Source organism: Ostrea edulis, chromosome 9 (genome assembly GCF_947568905.1).
Source record: "Ostrea edulis chromosome 9, xbOstEdul1.1, whole genome shotgun sequence".
NCBI lineage: Eukaryota > Metazoa > Mollusca > Bivalvia > Ostreida > Ostreidae > Ostrea > Ostrea edulis.
The window spans coordinates 49,074,362-49,085,373 of record NC_079172.1 but is presented as its reverse complement, the minus strand read 5'-3'; the positions used below and the strand labels follow the sequence as shown (position 1 = coordinate 49,085,373).

Sequence of the window (11,012 nt, the reverse complement as noted above, 5' to 3'; positions counted from 1 at the left end):
TATATACATGTATTCTCATGTAAATTTTTGATCCCTTATTGTGGCCCCAACCTACCCCCGGGACCTTGATTTTTATAAACATGAATCTGCACCAAGTCAGAAAGCTGCCATGAAAATCGGAACTTGTCTTCACTAGGGATTCTTAAGAAGAAGATTTAGAAAGATATTTCCCTATATCTTCGCATGTAAAACTTTGATACCCTATTGTGGCCCCACTCTACCCTCTGGGGCCATGCATTTACCAAACTTGAATCTGTACTATGTCAGGAAGCTTCCATGTAGATTTAAAATTTTCTGGCCCCAGTGGTTCTTGAGAAGATTTTTTAATAAACCCATCCTATTTTTGTGATTATCTCCCTTTTGAATGGGGCATAGCCCTTGATTTGAACTAAAGTGAATCCCTTTCACCCAAGGATAATTAGTACTAAGTTTGATTGAAATTAGCCCGTTGGTTCTGGAGAAGAATTTTAAAAGTTGTTAGTGTATTTTCAATATTTCGCTATTACATGTATCTCCCCTTGGAGAAAGCACTGTCCCTTATTTAAAAAAAACCCAACTTCAATCCCCTTTTGCCAAGGATGTTTTGTGCCAAGTTTGGTTGAAATTAGCCAAATGGTTCTGAAGAAGATTGATCTAAGACCCCAAGTGACTATTGGTACCATCTCATGGCCTGATATTATGTCCCATGTAGAAAAAAAAATTAAAATACTGAACCTTTCTTTAAAAAGAAAATTATGCATATTAAGGATGACCATAGGGGCGATTGAAGGGGAAATATCTTCATGTAACCCCCCACCCCCACTCATTTCTAAAGGTGAATACCAGAGAAGAAATAATAAGATTTGAAAGATTATTTCTTTTTCGGTATCTTATTTTTTCATTTATTTTTTTATTATTGTGAAACAACATACTGTCACAATCAGTGGGAGAGAGGATATCAGAAAATGGTAACCCCGGGAAAAGGGGTAGTATACACAAGCGCTTGCTTAAATAATAAAGTTATTACAATTTTAAAATATGTACATGCTTACACCGTATAAATATATATGTATAACTTATGAAGTATAGGAAACGTTGGAACGTAAGGATGACTACCCGTTTTCAATAAAATTTCTGCTGCCCTTGTTAATAATACAAGAAGACTTTTGATTTTACATAAATGCCGTCGGATCATCCCCATAATATTGAAAGATTATGGCCATGTACTCTTGTTGATTGTATGTAATTATTGTTGAAAGTCATCCTGAATAGTAAGTAAATGTAGGTGATTAATTATATTTTTCGCTTTTGACATCGCCCCCTAAAAGTTGTGTGATTTGCGTTGTTTGTCTTATGATGCGTAATTGAATGTTTCGCTATTACGAGTATGAACGGTGTGTGAAATAACTTGTTTACTAAGTAATAACTTGTTTTATACATGTATAATTACCTGTGTTCCACTGTTTAGACTTATTTTTGCTTTATTATTAAGACCACGTTGTATCCTTTGTTTAAGTAATGGCCGCCTTCCATAATGCATTGTTTACGAAGTTTAACGAGAGTTATTTTTTCAATTATAATTTATTGTTAAAGATGACATAGATATTTAATGATACTAGAAATAATTAGACTAAGAAACAATTTCTCGTAAGCGTGAGAATATTGTGTGGGAACTAGAGCATCCCGCCACGTTTTTCATTGGTTGCTGTAATTTACGCGACGTAAATGATTGGTCGCGTTTCATGATGTCATTTTACTAAGTATATAACCAGCGGTTGTAGCAGACAACACGGATTTGGGTGGATTTTGGCTGATTTACGGGTTGTTAGAAGGTGTGTTATTTTATCTAATTAATTGTCATTACATTTATTTTGGGAAAAAAGTTTTAATACACTGGGAATAGAGTTGGTCATGGTTTGTTACAGAGTAAGTTGATAACAGCTATCTGCTGAGCTGTTTATTGTAATTTACCAGTCTGAAATTACTGGAATTATTTACGGAAATTTTCCGTTGCCATTACAATTGAATTACTGGTTAAATCTACAGTTAGAGAACAATAATAAGACAGAATACTTAGGTTCACAAGGACTTATTTGAAATTACTGATTTATAGAAATAAAATATGTGTTCAGAATAAACCGTTGATTTGTTAATTTTACAAGACTTGTCTTTTATTTTCTTTAACCTTCAATTTGGAAGTAGAGAGAAAAAGAAATAATTTAGTTTTATTATCATATACCAGTGCGTTTATCCGGTGTCGTTACAATATTTTGGTATCCACGGCGGGATCTATTTTTAAAAAAAATACAGACCCAGTGATCAAACCCAGCTAAGAGAAAAAAAAATTCTCTGTTATATTTACAGATTCAGTAAGTGGTTATTTTGAAATATAACAAGTCTTGTTGGTTGTTCTGAACACATTATTCATTACAAAATGGGTTCTAAGAGAAAAACTCGTAGCCGTGCTGCACGAAGAAGTCGAGATTTGGATTCTCCAATTAGCAGACAAGTAGAAGAGGACTTGATAGTTGGTAGAGATTACAGTTCTGACATATCTGTTCAGTCTGAAAAAGATCAAAGAAAACTGATTGAAGCACCTGCTTATCCATCTGTACATAAAATTGTTAGCTCAAATCCTACTCCAAAAAAAGGTGTAGAGTCTGAAATTCTTGCTACCAATACAGGTGAAATTCCTGTTACAGATTATAAAGGTTTTCTACCTGTTACATGCAATACCCTATCACAACACAATTCAGGTGATGTACCTGTAACATGCAAAGGCTCATTTACACCAGTGAGTTTTACTGATGTTATCCAGATACCCTTCTCACATACTAGATCTCCTAGTACTATAACAAATGCATACAAGGGCAACACTTCAGTGCACTCACCATTTTCACATGAAGTAGGTGATAGGCCACCATTATATTTACCAAGCACACAGGGTCCAGTAGGTTCACCTTTCATGGACTTAAGCAATGCATTGCCAGAGAATTTATAAAAGTGCAACACTGGTTACTTGGCAACACTCTCTACTGCACATTCTGTACCTCACAATCACAGCCCATCGATGACAAGCACTACATTCATGCATTTTCAAGAGCCACCTCACATCAATCAGTCAAGACATATACCAAACAGCTCAATACCTAGAACCAATGTTGGCACAGTAGGATCAGTCAATTTAATGTCCAATGCACACAATACAGGCTATGTGCCTGTCACATCTCATACTGGTCCGTTTTTACCAGTTTCCTCATCAGCAAGTACGTTACCTGCTGTTTGTACAGGTTATATTCCTGTTCTTACATCTTCGGGTAACACACCTGTTGCTTCAAGTATGGGTTTCCCCACTAACTACCCATCAACTCAAGTGGTTCAAAATGCCTCAGCCACAAATTGTGCCCTTTGAAGAAGCCAGAATATTGCCCCAAACCACCACCACAGCCATCATTTTCCAAGCTATCAAATTCCAATCGATGGTGCTCCTATGCAGATCCACAATGTGACATCAACCCCAGACATTGCTCAGCTAATTCAGGCTGAAGTAGAAAAAGCAGTACAGAAACTGTCAATCAAATTGCAGCATAATAGGTCAGTGACCAATAAATTTTGGTACGAATGCAACTTTGACTCAGACTTGGAAAAAACAGAGTCCGGTGATGATGCTTCTTCAGCCATAGATCACGATACCAAATCCAGAGTAAAGTTACCTCCCTTTAATGACAATGAGGATTGGAAAATTTGGTACGCAAGATTTGAGGAGACTGCCGAACGGAGGAGATGGAGTGAAAAACTTGTTATTACCACGATTTCATAGGGTAGCAGCAGAATTTGTATATGGCCAATTAACCAAATCTACCCGTAGAAACTACAAGAAACTAACAGAGGAATTTTAAAAACAACAGATTTCGAGTCGTCGAAACTAGAAAGACCTTTATTTCCAAGTTTAGTAACCGGCAACAAAAACCTGGAGAAAAGGTTGAGGATTACGCTGCTTAATTAAAACGCTTGTATGATAAAGCACACCCCAAGAGGAACTCTGAGACGAGAGAAGAAGATTTGTTAAGAAGATTTTTAGATGGTCTGGCAGACAGTGATGCCCAGTTTCATGTGGAATATGTCAAAGAACAGGAGAATATAGACGAAGCAGCCTTACAGGTTGTAAATTTTGAAGAGACTGGTCGAGCACAGAAGAACAAGCACAAAATGGTGAGACAAGTCAAAGGACAGAAAACTGAAGCCAGAAGTGAAGCCTTTAAGAAGTTTTCAAAGGAAGGTCAGACCAGAAATGCAGCAAAGCAGACAGAAGACAAGCAAAGAAATAATGACTTAGAAGTACAGTTGCGAAAATTAAACAAAGAATTAAGAGTTCTACAAGCAGAAATACGGTACAAAAGAGGAGACTGAAATTTTAGCTGAAAACAGAACCAAAGAACCACAGCAAGTGACAAACCACATGAAAATTGAACATGGTGACAATAGATTATCTACCATTGTCTGTTACTGCTGTAAACAAAATGAACACTATGCTAGGGAATGTCCTCTGAAAATACCCCACAGCCAGACTCAACAGCCTGTTGTTAGACCCTATCCTTTAAATGGTCATTAGCCATTTCTGAGGGTCAAGAGATGGCTAGTGAGACAACTGACCGACAGACGGACAGTAGAGACCCCACAACTTTGGGAAATGATTTTGTTTTTCCGTTTTCAACTAATCGACGATTACCAGACACAGATGGGATATACATTGAGGGAAGAATTAATGGAATAGTTGTTCATTTTACAGCTGATACTGGTGCATCTACCAGTATTTTGTCAAACAAATTGTATAAAGAAATTTCAGAAGACAACATGTCGATGTTGACCGGAAGTTCAGCGTTAAAGGGAGCGGGTGGATCTTTAATACATGTCTATGGAAATGGCATTTTTAAACTGGAGTTAGGACCATTTAAACTGACAAGGAAACTACTTGTAGCTGATATAGAAGATGATGTTCTCTTAGGAATAGATATTTTGATGGATGAAAGGGATGGTAGAGCTGATATTTTACTTTCAAAGGTTGTTATACAGTTGCAAGATCACTGTATTCCATGTATTACTGCTGGAGAAAAGAATGTGGGATGCAGATGAATTTACCATCCCACCAATGAGTGCAGCAATTATTACTGCATCTATTGAGAGAATTGTTGACAAAAGTACTGAGAATGAAAATCTATTGCTAGAACCTTCGCCTACTTTTTCTGAGAAATTATTGCTATTGGCGCCAGCAATGATAAACATCGCAAAGAGGATTACTGTTCCTGTCCGAGTTATGAATCCTTTCAAGGAGTCCAAGACAGTTTATCAAGATACAGTTCTGGGAACTGGCGAAGCTGTTGAAGAAGTCATGACCCTAGTGGATGATGTATCCAAGAGTGGTGTTAGAAAAGTAGCTGAGAGTAATGTTACAGGATATAATAAACTTCCTGCAATTAACGAAATCAAGGTTCCAGAGCACTTAAAGACCTTTATAAGAGTTCATCTGAATTACTGTCTAAAGAAGAAAGACAAACATTTAAAAAGCTACTGTTTTACTATCAAGATGTGTTTTCAAAAGATGAATGGGATTTAGGAAATACTAATTTGGCAGAACATGAAATAAACACAGGGAAACAACCACCTTTCAAACAACCACCACGAAGAGTCCCAATTGCTCTCGCTGGTGAAGAAAGAGATGCCATCATGAAGTTGCAAGAAAAGGGAATCATCAGACCATCAACTTCCCCTTGGGCCTCACCATTAGTACTTGTTAGAAAGAAAAATGGGAAACTTGATTAATATATGTAGATGATATCATCATCTTCAGCAGAACTTTTGATGAACATGTCACCGAGTTAAACAAGTGTTGGATAGGCTTAGAGAGGCTAGACTGAAACTTAAACCAGAGAAGTGTGAATTGTTTCAACCTGAGGTAATATTTCTTGGTCATAAGGTGAATACAAAGGGGATATCACCTGACAAGTAAAATGTTGAAAAAATAATTAATTGGTCGACCCCGAAAAATGTTATGGAGGTACGCCAATTTCTGGGAATGGCATCCTATTACAGGAGATTTATTAGAAACTTTTCCATGATTGCCAAACCAATTACAAATTTGACAAGAAAGAAGTTTTTCAATGGACCTCAGAATGTGAAGAATCTTTCAAGAAACTTAAAACAATATTAACTGGACCAGAAATTATGGGATACCCTAATCCCAATCATGGACAATTTATTTTAGACACAGATGCCTGTGATGTAGGCATAGGAATTGTATTGAGTCAATTTCAAGATGGTCGTGAGCGAGTAATAGCCTATGCCAGCAGAACACCTAACAAAGCAGAGACAAACTACTGCGTGACTGATAAGGAACTTTTGGCCGTAAAGTAATTCATAGAATACTTTCGACAATATGTACTTGGTCACCCATTTATGGTTAGATCTGATCACCAGGCCTTGGTGTGGCTTTTCAAATTAAAAGAATCAAAGGGTAGAATTGCTCGATGGATAGAAATCCTGTCGGCATATAATTTTGAGGTTGAATATAGACAAGGAACAAAACATGGAAACGCAGATAGTTTATCTAGATGTCCTAATCCAAGAGACTGCACTTGTTCATCAGCAGATAATATGGACATACTCAAATGTAGACCATGTAAAAAGTGCCGATTGAGAGCAGAAAACCTAGCTTCCATACCTTTGTCTCCTGAACAATCAGAGATTGTTGCATGGAAGGTCACTACAAGACAAAAACATCAGGAAACTGCATTATCAGACTGTACTATCTGGCAGAGTCAATATTCTTCTGCAGCTCTGCAAACTGCTAACTTAAAGATCCCGATATTTCTCCAGTCCTACAATGGAAAGTAAAGAATGAAAGACCCAAGAAAGAAGATGCAACTTGTTTCTCAACTACTACAAGACAGTATCTGAGTTTATGGGATTAGTGGTCAAAAATGATGTTTTGTACAAGTGTATTACTACAACACTTGGTGAAATCATAGAACAGTTAATAGTTCCGAAATGCATGAAGAAAGAAATTCTGAACATGTGCCATTGCTCACTATTATCCGGCCATTTAGGCATAAAGAAAACCAAATTTAGAGTCACTAGGCATTTTTATTGGTTTGAAATGAAAGAGGAAGTCAAGATATTTATAAAATCATATGAAAACTGTTCCATGAACAAACCTCCAATACAGAAACCCAAAGCTCTTCTTGGAAAGATGTCATATGGTGCTCCAAGGGAATGTCTTGCCACTGACTTTATTGGCCCATTACCTGTTACAAATAGAGGAAATCGTTATATACTTGTTGTAATGGATTATTTTACTAAATGGGCAGAAGCATGTCCTGTTCCTGACCAAACTGCTGCAGCTACAGCAAACGTCCTATTAAATGAAATCATCACTAGATATGGATGCCCTCTGATTATTCATTCAGATCAAGGTCGTAATTATGAATCGTGTATATTCAAAGAGCTGTGTTCTTTGCTGCATATCAAGAAAACTAGAACAACTGCACGTAATCCTAAATGTAGTGGGATGGTTGAGAGATTCAATCGTACTCTTATTCGAATGATTAAAGCTTTCATAGTAGATGACCATGAAGAGTGGGATCTTCATCTCAACTGCCTTACATCAGCCTACCGATCAACTTGTCATGAATCGATGGGTCTTACCCCCAAACTTATTGATGTTTGGTCGAGAGATCCAAATGCCATATGAGGCAACACATCATTCTTTAGCTTCCAATGGAGAAGAAATTTCATCTTATGGAGATTTTGCTGAAGAAATAAGGTCTAAACTTTACCATGCTCATGAAATTGCCAGGAAACACTTGCACAAATCTACAAAACGACAAAGAGACATCTACAATTCAAAAGTACTGATTCATAAATATGCAGCTGGAGATATTGTGTGGTTACTAAATGAAAAGGTCAAGGATGGTGAATGTCCAAAATTAAGAAAAGCTTACGTAGGACCCTTTGTAGTACTGAAAGTTTTCAGTGACCTAGTATTTGAGATTCAATTGGACGCTCGTGGCGAGTGCAAAATTGTCAATCATAACAAGCTAATTCCCTACAATGGATGTATGCCACCAAAGTGGGCACTGAAGTTGTCAGAGAAATTGAAAAACAAGACATAAATTTACAGTAAATTGCATATTTACTGTTTTGTTAAAGTTATAGTGCCTATTGTAATAATAAAGTTTTTAAAAATATATTTAGAAAATGATTTGTTGTCTTTTCAATATAATTTGTGTTTAACAACAAATCATGACAATTCTTAATATTCATCAAAAAGGGATGGACGGGGAATGTTAATATTGTTATTTGTTACTACATGTAGAATGGTTTTACATGTTTAAAATGTTTAACATGAAAGATTTCATATTTTATGTCAACCAGTATTACTGTTCTTACTTTGTGCAGTTATTTCTTGCAGACTTTCAAGATGTCTATTTCTTCAGCTGGAAAGAGTGGGAGAATGTGGGAATGCTGTTTGTGCCATCTTAGAGGAGAACGGCATTATGCCTTAAGACATGTATTTTCTAAACATCTCACTTTTGATGAGTGGCCCTATATGTGTCCAATATGTGGATACTGTCATTATGATTACACTAACTTCCAGAAGCATCCTCAGTGGCATTCCTTGCACTCAGCATTGAAGGGATCTTCTGTTGTTCCCCTTCCTTCTTCAGCTGACGTCAGGGAGGAGAGCAAGGTAGTATTTACCATGATACGGCAATTGTCTACTGAGGACTCTGCAGCCTACTGGGAGAGGAAGCGCCGAGTTCCAGCCACTACACAGGTTCAGGTTATTCCATCCACCCCTGTAACAGTGCGTGCCATTCTGCCGTCCACTTTCCCTCCCAGTGGAACTTCAGCTGTTGTCCCAGTTGTGGCTCCAAACTGTCTCTTTCGGTGAACCTGTGTCTGCTGACACTCCTGTTGATGTTGGTGGCTGTCTCCCTGAAGTGCCTGATACTCCTGCATCTGTGCCTCCAGCTGAACCCTTCTGTCTACCTGTAGCTGAGCCTGTTGTATCGTCTGAGTCTACATCCACGGTTCCCAGTAGTTCAACAGTGCTTGCTAAGGAGGATGTAAGTATTCTGTCAGAGTTTCTTGTTTTTGAGGATACCAGTTAGTTTGACACTGACCAGGAAACGTCTAAATGCACCAAGGATGTAGGAATTAACACCACCCCCTACAAGGATGAGGTGTCAAGGCTCAAGGAGATTGCCGAGAGGCAGGAGCGTGCCCTCCGGAACAACACATCCGTCATCTTGGATCTCCAGAGGCTGTTCCGTGAAAAGCTGGATGACCCTGCTTCTCAGCGCATTCACCTCCGTCCTGGAGAAGGAGAGAGGCCCCAGACTATGCGCCGTCGGAAGTCCCCTCCTCCACCAGCTATTAAGTCTGTAGTTTACCAGCCTGCCAGACAGCGACCCAGACCGAGGAATCCTTCCCATTCCATTGAGCATACCTCTCCCTTAGAAGACCTCTTCAGACCTGATCAGAAGAAATTTAAGATATTAATCCGTAAGATTTTGGTAGTAGGTATACAGGTAAAGCAATTTTTATGTCAAATAACGTTCTAAACACGGTATTTAAAGTAAAAACATTCTGTACATTATCTTCAGTAATATTACAAACCAGGATTAGTGAAATTTACTACTGTACATCTTTAAATCTATTAATTAATTATTGCAATGAGTTTGCTCAGTGTTGTTACTTACTTGGATGTAAAAGCTTACACATTTTGTATACATGATACATGAATGTACAGTATTTCGTAAATAAGTTTAATTACAACTCATTTTTTTTTACTCACCCTGCTAGTATAATCCTGTTTTCTTTCTTCTTGGCATATGATGAGCTTCTTGTGATATGTTGTTACTGCAAGGAAATTGTTGAATGTTGATATTTTCTTGATAATTGTTGACATGACTATATATGAGACATTAATCTTTTATGTATGTGTTATGTTACATACATATTAAACAGTGTTTATTATTTTTTTTCCTGTAAAGTGTTGACATGAGAGTATTTTTTTTTAAAAATGTACAATATGATCCATAAATTTGTTATATAATATGTGCATTAAGAATAACTTGTATTTGTATATAGTGCCATACATACCAGTTGTATGAATTATTGAGCTGAGTATACTTCATCTGATTTTCTATTGAACATTTGTTGAATCTTCTTCTATGATTATATATAGCTCCCATGGATATTTGTTTTGTAAATAGAAGTTTAAAATGCTCAATTGTTAAAGCACGACGGACGAAAATCAATTGAATAGGTCCCCTGAGTTTACTCAGGTGACCTAAAAATCTGGAAAACTGTTTGATCTACTTCTACCCCTAAAGTACTGTAGGTCGTAGTGCGACAATCCAGCTGAAATGTTAACTGCACTTGTCTTCCTCCGAGATGAAGCCTTTGGGTAAATATCAGGGCAATATCTGTATCCGTGATGAAAAAAAAGCTCAGAAAACTGTCTGACCTATTTTTAGTCCAAAAGTCGGTCAAGGATGGACCAATCCTGCTGAAATGCAAACTGAACTTGTATTCCTCTAACTGGAAGCCTTTGATTAAATATCAGGGCAATATTTGTATCCGTAATGAAAAAAAGCCCGGAAAACCGATTGACCTATTTTTTCCAAAAAGTAGGTCAAGGATGGACCAATCCAGCTGAAATGCAAATGAACTTGTATTCCTCCGAGAGGAAGACTATGACTAAATATCAGGGCAATATCGGTATCCATAATCAAAAACAACTCGGAAAACTATTTGACCTACTTTTAGTCCTAATGTAGGTCACGGACGGACAGACTAATCCAGCTGAAATGCAAACTCACTCTTACAATACTTGAGGAAGATATTGTGACCAAATTTCAAAGTTGTACATGCATCAGTTATGGAAAAAAGTCCGGAAAACATGACCCAAGACTTCGAAAATAGCATGAATTATCAGTTTTCCTGACTTTTTTATGTGCCTGCAGATA

General features: G+C 37.3%; 1 long non-coding RNA gene across 1 annotated transcript; it reads right to left on the bottom strand.

The window, feature by feature from the left end:
- Window positions 1–2,070: 2,070 nt before the first annotated feature.
- LOC125657506 (uncharacterized) lies at window positions 2,071–10,464 on the bottom strand. Its single transcript, XR_008798628.1, has 6 exons — window positions 9,836–10,464; window positions 8,425–9,513; window positions 7,681–7,848; window positions 7,191–7,280; window positions 6,698–6,854; window positions 2,071–2,543 (listed from the first exon to the last, which is right to left on the bottom strand). It is a non-coding gene; the product is annotated as an uncharacterized LOC125657506 (long non-coding RNA).
- Window positions 10,465–11,012: the final 548 nt, after the last annotated feature.